At 36.5% G+C, this 15,778-nt stretch overlaps 1 long non-coding RNA gene across 1 annotated transcript; it reads left to right on the top strand.

Moving 5' to 3' along the window:
• Positions 1-1,016: 1,016 nt before the first annotated feature.
• LOC149202111 (uncharacterized) lies at positions 1,017-2,277 on the top strand. Its single transcript, XR_016253496.1, has 2 exons — positions 1,017-1,579; positions 1,765-2,277. It is a non-coding gene; the product is annotated as an uncharacterized LOC149202111 (long non-coding RNA).
• The last annotated feature ends 13,501 nt before the right edge of the window (positions 2,278-15,778 follow it).

Raw genomic sequence — 15,778 nt, 5'->3', positions numbered from 1 at the left:
CTAGGTTAGAATTAGTGGAATTCGTTTCCTTCCAAAAGATTCATGAACCTTTAGAAATGAAAGGAAGGAAAAAAATGTGAACATCAATATTATTTAAACCTGACATAAAAATTATCTATTGGACCGCTATGGGAAGTCAGAAGTTTTCATGCAAGCAATAGATTTTACAATCAAAACTATTGGAAATTTGATAGAAATTAGTACACATAGAAACAACAATCGAGTCACTGATGTGTACATTCTCAGGTTAATCCCCGATGTATCCTCCCACATTCGTCAAAATTTGAGCGTTCGTTTCAACGCATGCAAACAGGTTTACTGTGTTTCAGTGTTGCTCTTCTTATTTTTCTATACATTTTTACGGAGCTTCACAGTGGCTTGTCTTCTTTATGTTTAGATATTTTGTTAAAAAAATAAATGAGTTTTAATTGAAAATTGATTATATAATTTTTTAAAAATTGTAATTTATTATCATTTAAATTCTATTTAAAATTTGATCTTATCATTTTTCATGATATTATAATTTTTAATTGTTTAGTATTCAAATTATGTTTTAATATTTAGATATATTAAATGTTTTGAAAAACATTTCAAATATTAGAAGATTTAAATTGTTCGGTCATATTTCAAATAAAATTACCGAAAAAGCTGTAAAATGTGATAGGTAGAAATGATTGGACATTAAATGATTCTCAAGAAATGCAAAAATCCATGTAGTGTTGGCTGAATACAGCGTGAAGAATAATTTTTTTGATGGTACTCTTCAACTACTTCGCTCTCGTATCCAGCTGCCAGCTTTTTCACTTGGCTTCACGTCCACTACACTTCTATTTTCATCTTAATGCAACTCGACACCAAACTTCAACAACTTTAGCATTTTTAAGAACACTTTTTCTAGCTACTTCAACAACTTCAGCATAAACCAATGATTAATTGGTAAATACCTATATATAAATATTCGATCTGTGCAATTCTGTAGTCCACCCATGTCTATTTAGTCACTTCTTCCTCTTCATTTAATCAGTCCGGACTGGTACATGCATTCTGGTGTTTGAAGCTGAGGTCGAAACAGTGCACTATAAAAGTAAGAGGTTGATATCTGTTTCAGTACTGAACAACCCCCTCGGTAACAGAATCTGTATGTAATGGAAGCGTTTAATCAACATGTTTATGCGCACCCATACTTTGTAGCGAGGTTTGTTTGAATTGTCGCATGCCTGACATTGTTTACTGATATTGTGTAACTTGCCCGAGGTTATATCAGTCAACAAGTTCAGGCAAAATACCATCCAAACAAACCTCGCTGCAAATTATGACTGTGCAAACGCAATTTGATTAATAAACGCCTCCATTCCAGATAGATTCAGTTACCCATTGGGAGCAGTCATCAATCCTGATATTTTTATACTGCACCGTTTCGACTTCGGGCAGAAACTCTTATGAAGGAAGGGGAGAAACTCTTATGAAAGAAGGGCACAACAAAGGCAACATAACGCTACAAGTGTGCACTGATAAGGGAAGACATTCTTATAAACAAAGGGTACATCAAAACCCAATATAATGCTACATGCATGCACTGGTACGTTTCAAAGTCGGAGTGGATGAGACTGATGCCAATGCACTTTAATCTTGGCAAATGTCACAGCACTAACACGCAGTAGTTTAGTGCGTATGTATCTCTGTATTGGCCTGTTAATGTTAAAGCTTATATATAACAGTTCATTTGAGAGATGAGTGTTTATACTTGTATTTACTACTTTTCAGGCACCGACTGCGCCAATTCTGCAAAAGGTGGGCAGATTGGAGTTGAGTTGATAGCCCAATTCCACAATCGCTCACGGGGATCTTCAATCAACCATATAGATTCGCCATCAAGGGTCAAGAATGGACACTTTGGTGGCGTGCTCAGAGTTCATGGGTTGGATCTACTATGTACGCAACGTTGATCAACTATAAAAAGTTGTGAACCGCTTGGCCAGGCCCCATGGCTAGACTCCCATTCTTGCAGTAGCGCCCACTACACAGTACCAACGGAGAAAAATCGGCCACATATGAGCCAATCTTAAAAATATGCTTTGTAATACGACAACAAAATCTGATCTTGCTTTGTGATACGCCTGAAAATGTATATGCCGAGAGTTATAACGCAATACGTTCTTTCATCTGGAGGGCCGTATTAAGATACTTGTTAAGCCATTGGTGGAACCTTCTCCTATCATTATCTATTCGAAGCCTAAGAACGATACCTAGTATATTGTGCGGGTATATGATGTATTATATGGCAAATATATGAATGTAATTGGAAGGCTAAAACATTACGGTGACTTGTTTTTATAAGTTGAAACATTCAGTGTATAAAACAATATCATTATTTATGTTTTCCAAGTGGGTTCTCACATACTGTCCTAGTTTTACGAGTTCTACCATTTTAATGCAATACTCAGTAACGACATCCGTCACCACTTTTGTTAGGTGGAAGAGTGAGTTTTTTAAAGTTCTACTATTTTAAAGCATAAGAAAAATGTATGGTAGATAGATTTATTTAAAACAACTTGTATATCGCACAGAAAGTTAAATTACAATCAAATTTTAATTAAGGATAATATTGTTGAAAAACTATTTCAACAAAATTCCAACCATAAATAACTTAAATTACAAGCAAATTTTAAATAAGGATAATATTGTTGAGAAAATATTTCAACAAAATTCCAACAATAAATGACTTAATCTTTATTTTTAAGTCTCTGCTTTAATGTTTATATTCACATCATTACAAAGATTAATAAATGACAAATTACATTTCACATGTCATATCAATCTCACTAGTCTTCCTCTACATTTATCCCCAATTTGAAGTCTTTCGTACAATGTTGTTCTCACCACCACAATATTAACCATCTTTGATGAACTTTGCAAGAAAAACAATATTGACAACTCAGCTTGTCGGGGCTTCTGTGATAAGAGTTGTCAATTAATGAAATATCCTATGGACCAATCACCATCTCTCAAATATTGTTGGGAATTTTCTGGTAAATTCCAAAACAAATAAACTGAACAGAGAGACAATGTTCTGTTTTGCCACAGAATCTTAGGACAGGGAAGCTATAATTGATTTCTGAGAACAGAGTATTACACACACCCACAAAAGCATTGTATTCATTAAAATAAAACTGCTGTTACAAAATATTCTTCCTCTGTCTGAGGGATTACACCAAGAACATTTCAACAAAAAAATTATTCTGTCTCCTCCTGAGATTTTACACTGCTGAAATAAAAACTCTGTCTCTTCTTGAAAATTAACACACTCTCTTTTCTTACAACTTTCTTTTACACAGCTGTGTAAAAACAAAATCTTACATTCACTGTTGGAATAAAATTTCCTTGCATTACATTCACTGCGGGGTGAAAAACCTTTTCTTTACTCAGGCCATTTACACTGCTGTGTAAGACAATTCTTCATTCATTCGCACTGGAGTGTGCTTCCCTTCATTTCAATAAACAACTACAAAAAAAATTACACACGAGCTTTTCCAATATTTTTACATATTACATTGGGTATATTTTTTTAACAAAAAAAATGACCATACCTATCTTTTAATTTGCCATACTTCTGTGCATTAAAAAAAACATTAAGATTGAAACATTTCACCTACAATCTACGAACCAATGTAAATACCATTAATTACTTCACTGCAGTAAACGGCCGTCAAACTCAAAATTTCACGCAATGTTCATGGACCAGACTGTATGCAACTTTAGTTTCAATCAACGGACATCATCCGTCCTTGCAATCGGACAAATATCACTTGCCCAAACAAAATGAACAATTCGTCCCGATAAAAAGCTGTTTTGCAAAAAGTACCGTGGACACGTGTCAAATGGTGTGTAGTAGCGGAGCCCCTCGGAGGAAAACCACTACCTCAGCAAAAACGGTCTGATGGGAGATTGGTGGTTTTGTTGAATTAAATGTGCGCAATACAACAGTTTGAAATTAATATTTCAACACTCCCCTTTAATTTCAACTGCTGGGTTATCAGTCATACCCAAACATTTCTTCAAAAATTCAAAACTCTTCTGGTCCAATTGCTTTGTTAGAATGTCTGCAACCTGTTCCTGAGTCCTGCAATGTTTTAAAACAATTTCTCCATTGCTTACCAATTCCTTGATGTAATGAAACCTTGTTTCAACGTGTTTCGTTCTCTTATGAAACACTGAATTCTTGGATAATGCAATTGCTGAGTTGTTGTCACAAAAAATCACCGTTCCTTTTGCCTGCTCTTGCCCTAAGCTTGTTAACATCCTTCTCATCCAAACTGCTTGACATGCTACTGCTGTAGCTGCCACATATTCTGCCTCTGTTGTAGACAATGCTACAATAGGCTGTTTCTTAGAAGCCCATGAAATGGCTCTTGAACCCATGTGAAAAACATAACCGGATGTGCTTTTCCGATCATCTACACTTCCAGCCCAATCACTATCAGTGTATCCAATTAGATCTGAACATTCTGAGACAGTATATGAAATGCCAAACCTTTTAGTACCTTTAACATACCTCAGAATTCTTTTTGCTGCTTGCCAATGTGCTTCTTTTGGCCTCTCCATGAATCTGGAAATCAAACTAACAACAAACATTATATCCGGCCTAGTTGCAGTCAGATACATGAGGCTGCCAACTATGCTCTTGTACAAACTAGGATCAAAATCCTTGTTGTTGTCCTCTTTGCTGAGTTTTAATCCCATCGCTGTGGGAGTGATTACTGCATTGTTGTCCTGCATATTGAATCTCTCCAATACTTCATTAACATATTTTTCTTGTGAGATAAAAATCCCATTTTCATTTTGATCTACTTGTATTCCTAAGAAGTATTTCATCAAACCCATGTCAGTCATCTCAAATTCTTGTTTCATGATTGTTTTGAAATGTTCAATAAGGTAATCATCATTACCTGTGAAAATAACATCATCAACATATAACACAACAATTAGTAATTTACCATACTTTTCTTCGATGTAGAGCGTGGGTTCTCCCTCATTTTTCAAATCCATTTTCCAATAGATAGGAATCTATCTTACTGTACCATGCTCTTCGTGCTTGCTTCAGCCCATAAAGAGCTTTCTTCAATCTGCACACCTTATGCTCTTGGCCTTTCTTTTCATAGCCTAGAGGTTGTTCAATGTAAACCTCTTCCTTTAACACTCCATTTAGGAACGCTGACTTCATGTCCATTTGGTAAACTTTCCACTTGTTTTGTGCTGCTATGGATAGCATGGCTCTCACTGTTTCCATTCTAGAAACTGGTGCAAAAGTTTCCTCATAGTCTCTTCGATACTGCTGCTTGTATCCTTTAACAACAAGTCTTGCCTTCTGTCTTTCTATCTTGCCTTCAGCATTACTCTTGGTCTTGTAAACCCATTTAACTCCAATGACTTCTTTTCCTTTTGGTAGTTCAACCAAATCCCATGTCTTGTTTCTCTCTATGGCATTGATTTCCTCATCCATAGCTTCTATCGATTTCTTATCCTTAATTTCATCTTCGAAATGAATAGGGTCATCAACATGACAATATAAAGCAAACAAAGAATTCATACATTCATCATAAATGTCACCTAAATTTCTGAATTTTTTACCTCTTTCATTTGGTGTACAAGTGCTTGAAGACGCACTTGAATTTCCTCCTAGTGGTGTGGTTGGAGAAGCACTTTCATTTCTCCTCAAGGGTGTCACTTGCTGTCCTTGTGTTGGTGCTACTGTTTGGGGATGTATTTCAGCCATTTCCTCATCATCTTCATCATGAGACAAACAATTTTTAACATTCACTATTTTCTCTATGCTTCCATCCCAAGCTTCCTTCTCAATGAATTGAACATCTCTGCTCACGAAAAACTTCTTGGTAGATGGGATATACAACCTATAAGCTTTGGATTCCTCACTGTATCCAATGAAAATACATTTCTCCCCTTTGCTGTCCAACTTCTTCCTTAGCTGATTTGGAATGTGTGCATAAGCCACACATCTAAAAACTTTCATGTGGGTGACTCCTTGCTTTCTCCCACTCCATGCTTCTTCCGGCACTTTGTTCATGACTGTTTTTGTTGGGCATTTATTCAAAATACATACTGCACAGTGTACAGTTTCAACCCAATAATCATTTGGCAGATGTTTTGCCTTTAACATGCTCCTTGCCATATCCATGATTGTCCTATTCTTTCTTTTAGCTACTCCATTTTGCTGCGGGGTGTACCTAGCTGTAAACTGCTTATGGATTCCATTTTCTCTACAAAGCCGTAAAAAGTCTTTGGAGATATACTCACCTCCTTTGTCAGTTCTTAAAACTTTGATATGCAGCCCGCTTTGGTTTTCTACAAGTGCTTTGAAATTTCGAAATTTTTTAAACACTTCACTTTTGTTCTTCAGGAAATAAACCCAAGCTTTTCTAGTAAAATCATCAATGAATGTTAGAAAATATTGGCTGCCTGCTAGTGATGGAGTTTGCATTAGTGCACATAAGTCTAAGTAGACAATTTCTAAGGGTGCTTTTGCCCTGATGCTTTTCCCTGATGGAAAACTTTCTCTGTGTTGTTTCCCCAATATACAACCTTCACAAACGCTGTCTGGTTTCTCTATCAATGGTAATCCTCTTACCATTCCTTTTCTACTCAACAAGTTAAGACCTCCAAAGTTGAGATGTCCAAATCTCAAGTGCCACAACCAATTTTCATCCTTTGGTACGCTTTGGAAAGCCTCTTGTGTCACTGCTGCTATTACTTCTTTATTTTTCAAATCTGCCCTTATTCTGAGAGGGAACATCCTGTTCCTTGTCATCTTCACTTCAGCAATACATCTTTTGCTGGGTGCTCTATCCATGATGGTGCATACATCATTTTCAAAGAAAACATTGTAACCCTTTTGAACAAGCTGTCCAATACTTAAGAGGTTACACTTCATTCCAGGAACATAATAGACATCTGCTATGGTTTTCTTTTCACTTTTCTTTGTAAATATTTTTATTTCTCCTTTTCCCATAACAGAAATTTTACTATCAGTCCCAAGTGTGACTTGTGATTTCACATTTTGATCTAAAGCAGAAAACAAGGCTATGTTTCCTGTCATATGGTTACTACAATCGGAATCTAAAAACCATATATCATTACTGTTTGTTTCAGCCATATTACAAGCTAACAGCACATTATCTTGGCTGATATTTTCTCTAGTGATATTTGCACTAGATCTATTACTCATATCATGTTGTTTCTTCCTACATTCATTGGCATAATGCCCATATTTTTTACAATAATAACATTGGACATTGGATTTTTCATAACTTTGTCCTTGAGCATGATGTTGTCCACTTTGTTGACTGCTGCCTTGGCCTTGGTTCTGATTTGGATTGTTGCCTCTTCCTTGAGCATTTGCTGAACTGTTCCTTCCACCTCTGTTTTGGCTTCTGTCTCTTCCTCTCTTGTTTCCTTTGCCTTGACCTCTTCCTCTTCCAAATGACATCTGGGTCATGAAGGCTTGCTCTAGAGATGAGTTTTAATTCCTACTCAATCTCTACTCATGTGTGATCAGTGATGCATGTAGTTCATCAACTGAAAAATTTGTGAGATCCTTTGTCTCTTCTATGGTGGTGACAATCACATCAAACTTTGAGGGTAGGACCCTCAACAGTTTTTCCACAATCCTCCTTTCTTCAAGAGTTTCTCCATGAGATCTTATTTGTGTGACCAGACCAATCACATGTGTGAAGAATGAGTCAATATTGTTTGACTCCTTCATGCATAGATTCTCAAAATCTCTCCTCAACAATTGTAGCTTTGCTTTCTTCACTTTCTCCATGCCTTGATAGGCTGTCTTGAGAGTTTGCCATGCTTCTTTGGATGTCTTAGCTGCTGCTATCCTTGGAAACACACTGTCAAGCACTGCTTGGTATAAAAATACGAGGGATTTTGAATCCTTCTTCTTATTGCTCTTCAACAGATCTTTCTCTGCCTGAGTTAATCTATTAAACTCATCTTCATCTCCTGGTTCTTCAAACCCATATTCAACAAGTTCCCATAAATCTTGTGAGGCAAACATGGCTCTCATGGTTATTGCCCAATAGTCATAGTTTTTCCCATTAAACTGTGGGAGATGAGTATTAAAAATACCCATGCTAGTGCTGGAGCCAACCATTCCTTGCACTCTCAGCTATGCTTCAAATATTTGACTGTGTATTTAAAAAAAAAAACACTAACTGTCTTCAACAACTATACAAAAAACTTTGAGAAATACCCGGATCCTTTCTTGACTAAGTCTTCACTCTACTGGAGAAGCTGCTGCGGCAAGAAATCCTCCTTCAGCTTCTTTGACATCTTCAAAGAGCCTGAACAAGCTCTAATACCACTATTGGGAATTTTCTGGTAAATTCCAAAACAAATAAACTGAACAGAGAGACAATGCTCTGTTTTGCCACAGGATCATACGACAGGGAAGCTATAATTGATTTCTGAGAACAGAGTATTACACACACCCACAAAAGAATTGTATTCACTAAAATAAAACTGCTGTTACAAAATATTCTTCCTTTGCCTGAGGGATTACACCAAGAACATTTCAGCAAAAAAATTACTTTGTCTCCTCCTGAGATTTTACACTGCTGAAATAAAAACTCTGTCTCTTCTTGAAAATTAACACACTCTCTTTTCTTGCAACTTTATTTTACACTCCTGTGTAAAAACAAAATCGTACATTCACTGCTGGAATAAAATTTCCTTACATTACATTCACTGCGGGGTGAAAAACCTTTTCTTTACTCACGCCATTTACACCACTGTGTAAGACAATTCTTCATTCGTTCACACTGGAGCGTGCTTCCCTTCGTTTCAATAAACAACTACAAAAAAAATTACACACGAGCTTTTCCAATCTTTTTACATATTACATTGCGTATATTTTTTTAACAAAAAAAATGACCATACCTATCTTTTAGTTTGCCATACTTCTGTGCATTAAAAAAAACATTAAATTGAAACATTTCACCTACAATCTACGAACCAACGTAAATACCATTAATTACTTCACTGCAATAAACGGCAGTCAAACCCAAAATTTCATGCAATGTTCATGTACCGGACTGTATGCAACTTTAGTTTCAATCAACGCACATCATCTATCCTTGCAATCGGACGAATATCGTTTGCCCAAACAAAACGAACGATCCGTCCCGATAAAAAGCTGTTTTGCAAAAAGTATTGTGGACACGCGTCAAATGGTGTACAGAGCCCCTCGAAGGAAAACTACTACCTCAGCAAAAGCGGTCCAATGGGAGACTGGTGGTTTTGCTGAATTAAATGTGCACAGTACAGTAGTTTGAAATTAAAATTTCAACAAATATTTCCCTTTTGACCATCCATCAGTTGCTAGAAAAACAATCTGAACACTGAATGTGTTAAAAAATTGATCAAACAACTTGACCTGTTTCACACACATGAATTTCATATTGTAACCTTTAGTCATTGTTCAGGGGTTTCCAAGCACCAAAAACGACAAACCATAACAGTATGTAAACACAATCAAGCTAGTTATCTATTCAAGGGTTTTTGAACGCCAAAAAACATTAATTTGATTGATGGAACATTGTTCAATAATTGGTTCTACCGTTTTTAATTTTCAAACAAAAAAATATAACACTCGTTAAAATACATCACTTAATAAACACCAAATAAATCTAGGCTATTAAAAGATATAAGCAGTTTCGGATGCCTCTCACAACGGAATTTGAGCAGAGGCAGACTAGTCCTTGGCAAATCTAGTGGAGGAATTCCATTTCTACAGGCGCATTATGAAGCTGGAGCTACAGGTAACACCACACACAGGCTTCAATGATAACCTATGATTTCAGTGAGAAGATACTCCAGGTATCAATTGTTCGCACAACAGTGGAGAGTTATTCCCATCATTGATCAATTCCATATTTATATTAATCATAGATTGAGATTACATGTGTAGGTTGTTCCTAACAGAAGTGCAGTGAAACCAACAATTTCCCTTTCTCTTCTGTATGTCTAAATGTTCCATAAATTGAAAGGCGGACATAATATGGACTATGATGCTAGCGATTTGCAGCTATGGTCCCCTTCGCTTGCAAGTTTCAAGAATTAATGTCTTCCCAATACTCATGCCGACATTCAAATGGTTCGGTGGGCTACATATGTCATTCGGTGGGCTACATATGTCATTCCTTTTGACACTGTTTGGTCCCAATATTTTTGCAGTCGAAGACTTGTACACTTGCGGGTGTGTTTCGTCCTCATGGGCCACCAACAGAGTGAGATTGACGACAGTGTGATTGAATTCTATGTCGGAGAGGACTAGGATGCTCCAGCATTCTTAATGAGCCGCCGAGTTTGAATATACTTAGATCCACTGCGCAACTCACATACTCCTTGTTCACTTGCACAGTCTCCTTGGTCGTTCCATAGATTGACCAACTGGAATTATTGATTGTGCTTGGGTACTCGAGCGAAATCAATATCACATTTGATTACTAGATACCACGCCTTGAATTCTTGGTTGGTAAGATCTGCAAATTCATTGAGACAATACAGCAAAGAAAAAAAAAATCCATTATTGCCCAGCTGAGAGCGGTCTATTCGCAGTTCTACACATAGTAGCTAATCGTGGAAACTAGTGTTTTGACTCCGGTGTCTCTCATTTAGCGATGGCGTGGAATATTGACTAGCACGTCACACAACAAACTTAATAGACAATCAGGCTTGTAATAGAAATCACAAAAAAACACTCTGACACACACAGCAAACTTAGTAAACAATCACACGAGAAATAGAACTCACAAAAAAACACTCTCACACACGGTCTTATTTATTTATGTACACAGAATAGAATTTCAAATCTCTTCCATCTTCCTCCGCTCTCCTCGGCTCTCCTTTGAGGGAGTCAAGCTCATATGGGCTTTGATACTAACAAGAAAAATGGAGTAGACATGATAGATAAATTTATTCAAAACAATTTGTATATTGTGCAATAAAGTCAAATTAGAAGCCACATAAATAGAGCTCATGAGATCCAACATATTCCAAATAAAGAGAATATTGTTGAGAAAATCTCTCAACAAATTTCCAACAATCAACAACCTAATCTTTCTTATTTACTAATGTAAGCATTATTTCTGAATAATACAGTATTCAATTACACTTTCATTGTCATCAAATGTTAAAGCAACAACTTTGATAGTTCTAAAAGTAACTTAAAGATAATAGTTTAGACTATCGCAACCACATTTATAAGCCATCAACTTAATATAAACTGTATTATAAACTAGTGTCATAAACTCTAATATTAATTAAGTACTAATTATTAACCTATTAATTAATTAAGTACTAATTATTAACCTATTAATTATGTATAAAACAAACTTACAATAAAACCTAATATTATTATCAACCCTATTCCCATAAAACCACCAAATATTTTTATGAAATGGACAGCACAATCTTACAATAAAACATAAGATTATTATCAACCCTATTCCCATAAAACCACCAAATATTATTATGAAATGGACAGCAAGGAGACAGCCATCACACCATGACCAGTTACCTGCTTAATTCAAAGAACTAAAACGACTGAAAAAATAAAACATAATGCATATTAATTTCCAGATGTACAAAAGCTTTTCATGGAAGCTATCTTAAATTTGTTCCCATAAAGAACCACGTGTATGTTTAGTTTTCAATATGTCATATCCTAAGAGAATAACAAGTGGAGGCATGCCATCTCGGTATCCGTAACATAATTCGAGGAAAACAAAAAACAGACCATATCGTTTGGGAAGGATCTATTCATTAAATTTTATTGCGGAGTTATTTTAGATTAAATTTATTCTCGAGGAAAATAAAAAACAGACCATATCGTTTGAGAAGGTTCTATTCATTAAATTTTATTGCGGAGTTATTTTAAATTAAATTTATTCCGTTAGAGTTTGATCCAAAGGCTCTCTTATTTCACCGTTGTATTCATCCCTTGGAGGAGGGATGAATACAAGTTAAGCCCTTCAAACGGTTGGGATGTGAACCCCAAGGACGATGACTTAGGAGCAACCTGGGGAGTCCTACTTTGTTTTTCACAGAAACAAGGTACTTCCACAGTTTTAGGATTTTTATCATGTTATACAACAACTTTGAAGAGAAACTCAAAAATTTAAGACTTGGTTATCAGATGTAGGGCTTGATGAGCTAGACATATAGGATCATTTTCTAATTTACATGTATGAGCTACGTCCTAATCTACTCTTCTCGTCTTAATATCAAGACATTTTGTTTTTATACTTTGCTATGCATAAATTTTCCCGGTGTTTGGATGATGAAATAAATGAATATTAATGGGTCTGTACATACATCTTTTTCAAAGTTTTGAAGTTTAATTTTGGAATGTGTATCCTTTTTGTTAACGAGTTGAATAATTATTTTGTTATTTTTATAAGTGAGATTTTGTAGTGAATATGTTGTTCGAGAGGAATATTTTACAACAAAGACTATGCCTCTTGATTTGAGAGCTTGAATTTTGTTACTAAGAAGAATATTAATCAAATTTTCCTTAAAGCAGGGTGATATTAGAATAAGTTATTGGGATGATTTTAACATATGTATGATTGCAGAGCTTGAATTTTGTTACTAAGAAGAGTTTAAATCAAAATTTCCTTAAAGCGGGGTGATATATGATTAACCATGGTCAAGCATGATTAATCATTGTCAACCATGGTCAACTATGGTCCAAGGTCACATTGTGACAAAGATTGTCTCAATTTGAAAATCAACCATGGTAAACCATTGTCAATCATGGTCAAGATTGTTAATAACAATGATCATATTATGACAAAGATTTTTTGATTGTTCAAGGTCATATTGTGTCAACCATGGTCCAATGTCACATTGTGACAAAGATGGTCTAACTATGAAAATAAACCATGATCAACCATGGTCAACCATCCTCCAACGTCTCTTTGTGACAAGGATTGTCTCAATATTAAAATAAGCCATGGTCAACCATAATATTAATATTATCAATCCCTTGGGCTTCTAATATTAATCTCTTGGGTTTATTAATATAAGGGTTTATATTCCCTTGGAATTTTAGTATTAATCCCTTGGATTTTGATATCAATCCCTTCGGTATATTAATCTAAGGGTTCATATTCCTAGGGTATAATATTATTCATAGTAATATAATATTATTCCCTTAGTTTCAATATAAATCATGGTCAACCAAGGGTTTATATACCTTGGCTTTATAATATCAGTCACTTGGGTTTAATAATATTAGTCCCTTCAATTATGACAAATATTGTCTGATTGTTCAATGCTACATTGTGTCAACCACGGTCAACCATGGTCCATTGTCGCATTGTGACAAAGAATCTCAATATGAAAATCAACCATGGTCAACCATAATACCAATAATATAAATCCATTGGGTTTATTAATATAAGGTTTCATATTTATAGGTTGTAATATTATTCATAGTGTTTATAACATTAATCCTAGGGTTTAATATAAATCCCTTGGCTGTATAACCCATTGCCAGGTTTATAATATAAATTCCTTGGGTTCGTAATATTAATCATAGGGTTCTTTGGCTTCTCCTCCCTATGGGTTAGATGGGTCATGAGTCTTATAACGTCCACCTTCTTCTCAATTCTGGTCAATGGAATCCCTTCCACCCCCTTTCACCCCTCCAGAGGAATCCGACAAGGCGATCCCCTATCCCCTTTTCTGTTCGTCATAATGGCGGAAGGGCTTGGAAGAAACATCAAAGAAGCTCTTCATTCCCAGCAATTAAGAGGCCTCTCCTTTCCCAACACCCCTGCTTTTACCCACCAACAATTCGTGGACGATAACATGCTGTTTGGCCATCCGTCGGTCCAAGAAGCTCTTAAATTAAAATCCCTTTTGACAGAGTTCTCGGATGCCTCTGGAGCTAGCATCAATAAGGCTAAATCCCAAATCTTTTTCTTTCATACCCCTGCTATCACTCAATCTTCAATTGCTCGGATCCTTGGATTCTCGATAGCCACTCTCCCCTCGAAATATCTGGGCACTCCCATGACTGATACTGCTTTAAAGCATTCCTCTTGGCAACTGCTCTTGGAAAAGTTGGAAGCTCATCTCTCCTCATGGACTTACAGAGCCCTCAACATGGCAAGCCGTTTAGTCTTAATCAAAGCTGTCTTGCAATCCATGCCTCTTTATCTTTTTTCAGTTATGGCAGCACCAAAATGGATCCTCAAGGAAATCAAACAACTTCAGAGAACCTTTTTGTGGGGAAATAAGGGAAAAAATTGAAAATGGGCTCTAGTGAAATGGGACACAGTATGCCTTCTAAAAAATTCTGGAGGTATTGGGCTTCGTGATCCTCAACACTGTAATGCTGTCATGGGAGCACGAATCTGGTGGAAATGGATCTCAGCGCCGCATACTCCCTAGGCTATCCTCTGGACAGCAAAATATGCCAACAACCGATCAGTAGACGATCTAATTCAACTCACAAAATTTGGCCCAGGATCCCTAATCTGGAATGCAGCTAAACAACACAAGGATTTAATCCAACAACACAGCTTCTGGGAAGTTAGGGATGGTAATAATGCACGGTTCTGGGAAGACTCTTGGCAGCAAAGACCAAAGCTGAAGGACCTACTCAAACCTCAACAAATACCGGATTGGGAAGGGCAATTGATGGTCATGGTCAACCAACACTAGAAGCCCATTGTCATATAGGGATACAGACAATGGATAAGCTTGGACCACATCATTAGGCAAGGCACAAAGTCCATTCAGGAAAATCTGGAAGTAGAACTTTCTAACAGGAAATATGATATTCTGATAAGAAGGATATAATTAGATGGGGATACGAGGCAAGAGGAACCTTCACTACACATGAGGCATATAATATAATTATAAGGAATCACACAGTCAAGGATCCTCTATGGAACAAAGTTTGGGCCCCCACCATTTGGCCAAAAGTATCCACTTTCCTCTGGTTGCTCTGTCAAAATAAAATCCTCACTTGGGACAACTTACAAAAAAGAAGCTTTCATGGGCCCTCCATGTCTCCCAACTGCAAATAAGAGGAAGAAACCACTGTGCACCTCATGAACTCTTGCCCATTGGCAGGCAGACTCTGGGAAAGAGTAAGCTTAAGATGCCAAAAAGACAGATGAATTAAAGAGGATATCACCAACACTGTGCGCAATTGGGAAATCAGTCCATATAAAATCAAACTGTTAAACACTTTATGGAAACTTATCCCAGGTCTTCTAATGTGGACAATATGGAAAGTCTTCTTCATACCAGGTTCGAAGCATTAAGGTTTCCCGAAGGTTATGGCAAACATTTTTCCATAGGACTTCTAAAGGTGAGGATTGGTCCTATGGAACAATGTTTGCCATAACCTTGAGGAAACCTTAATGCTTCATACCTGGTATGAAGAATACTTTCCTTCCATTCCACAGGAACAGAATATATGGGAAAACTGGAATCTACAATGGAACCAGATGCAAGCAAATCATGGTAAAACATCTTCACAAAGCAAGATACCAAACAGATGGCTACCTCCACCCCAACATATGATAAAACTTAACTTTGATGGAGCTTCTAAGGGCAATCCAGGCAAAGCAGGATACAGAGGAGTCTTCAGGGATCATAAAGGCATACCTCTTCTAACCTTCATAGGCTCAATTGGTTGGGATACGAATAACTTGGCTGAATTAGAAGGGCTATGGCA

Source organism: Pinus tabuliformis, chromosome 2_1 (assembly GCF_031772625.1).
Source record: "Pinus tabuliformis cultivar Carrire ecotype Pingquan chromosome 2_1, CPIR1, whole genome shotgun sequence".
Lineage (NCBI taxonomy): Eukaryota > Viridiplantae > Streptophyta > Pinopsida > Pinales > Pinaceae > Pinus > Pinus tabuliformis.
This window is presented reverse-complemented; position numbering and strand designations above follow the sequence as displayed.